We start from the raw sequence: 1,762 nt of genomic DNA on the forward strand, positions 1-1,762 counted from the left end.
ACCTTGTTCCTATCTGAAAACAAAACAAAGCAAAAAAACAGGTTGTCACCACCTTGAGAGTGAGAATGAGAGGAAGTCAAACAATGGATCTTCTTGATTACATTAGAAGTTGCAAGAACAAACGATATTAGAATAAAAATTCCTCCAAGATCACAGTAGCAAGAAAGATGGAAAGACAGAAAAGAACACTAGGAAGAAGAGGATGAAGTGGTTCAAAAAACAATAAAAACACAGCAGCAGAGCCAGGGACTAAGGCTGCCCCACTGGTCCTGCTCTATTTGTTATTCTCTTCAGGGTTTTTTTCAGTGCAAGTTTGACGTCTCTATTCCTCAGGCTGTAGATAAGGGGGTTCAGCATGGGCACCACATTGGCATAAAGCACTGAGAAAAACTTTTCCTGACCCAAAGACCCAGCAGATGATGGCTTGACATAAGCGAGCAGCCCAGATCCATAGAAAAGGCCAACAGTAATCAAGTGGGAACCACAGGTGCTGAAGGCTTTGGACCAGCCCTTAGCTGATGACATTTGAATGATATTGAAAAGAATCAAAGCATAGGAAATGAAGATAATAAGACAAGAGACTATAATAACAATGCCCACAATAATAGAAACCAGGAGCTCATTAACATAGGTGCTGCTGCAGGAGAGCTGGAGCAGGGGGATGATGTCACACATGTAGTGGTTGATGATGTTGGAATCACAAAATATCAGCCTGACCATGCATCCTGTGTGAGTCATCCCAACAGCAAACCCCATCACATATGAAGCAGACATCAGGAGAGAACATACCTGAGGGGACATGGTGACAGTATACTGTAGGGGCTTACAGATGGCCACGTAGCGATCGTAGGCCATGGCTGTCAGCACATAGCACTCAGTTGACAAAGAAGCAGAAGAAAAACAGCTGAGCCATGCATCCTGCAAAGCAGATGATGTTCCTCTCTGAATTAAAGCTCATCAGCATTTTGGGGGTAAAAACGAATGAATAGCAGAGATCAATGAAGGACAGATAGAAGAGGAGAAAGTACATGGGGGTGTGAAGGTGGGAATTGAGGCAAATAAGATTTATTAAAATCAAATTTCCCACCAAGGTGACCATACAGTTCACCAAGAACAGAAAAAACAGGGGCAGCTGGAGTTCAGGTTGGTATGTTAATCCTGTCAGGATAAAGTCAGTCACAAAAGAGTCATTTTCCATAGTTGTTCACTTCATGAGAATGAGCTGCAGGAGCAGGGGTAAAGATGACAACAGCAATGTACCTTCAGTCTTTATCTGCAGAGTGAGTTTTGTATCTGCTGGTTTACAAGATGATGGATGTGTGAAGACACACAGCAGGTTATCCAGGAGCCTGATTACCAGAGAAGATTCTCCAATCCTGAGCATCCAGTTATTCCTCCCTTCTTCTCTCTTCCTTGCTTAGCTTGTGGGTCACTATGTTGGTAGACTGCCTAATGTCTCAGCATTTCCTCCTTCTGATGATGACTTCTCCCAGGTTCACATCAAGTGCTCCCCTCCAAAATCCTTGACTTAAGTGGTTGTGAGTGTGGAAAGAAATTAGTAGTTCATGGATGATTTCTGTTGCCTGAAGGTTCCACTGATGCTGGGCCTTGAGGACCCTTCATCCCAACTATTATGAGGGAGAAAAAATTCTCCAATGATGGAAGGACACTCTAGCTATCAGCACAGTACTCAGTCTTCTATAAACTTGAACAGGTATTCTGAAAAATAAGCCAGAATTCTACCTGAGAATTTGCCCAGAAG

General features: G+C 43.1%; 1 pseudogene; it reads right to left on the reverse strand.

Moving 5' to 3' along the window:
- Positions 1-249: 249 nt before the first annotated feature.
- On the reverse strand, positions 250-1,198 carry LOC143643223 (olfactory receptor 8C8-like; annotated as a pseudogene).
- Positions 1,199-1,762: the final 564 nt, after the last annotated feature.

The sequence above is a fragment of the Tamandua tetradactyla genome, chromosome 8 (assembly GCF_023851605.1).
Source record: "Tamandua tetradactyla isolate mTamTet1 chromosome 8, mTamTet1.pri, whole genome shotgun sequence".
Taxonomy (NCBI): Eukaryota; Metazoa; Chordata; class Mammalia; order Pilosa; family Myrmecophagidae; genus Tamandua; species Tamandua tetradactyla.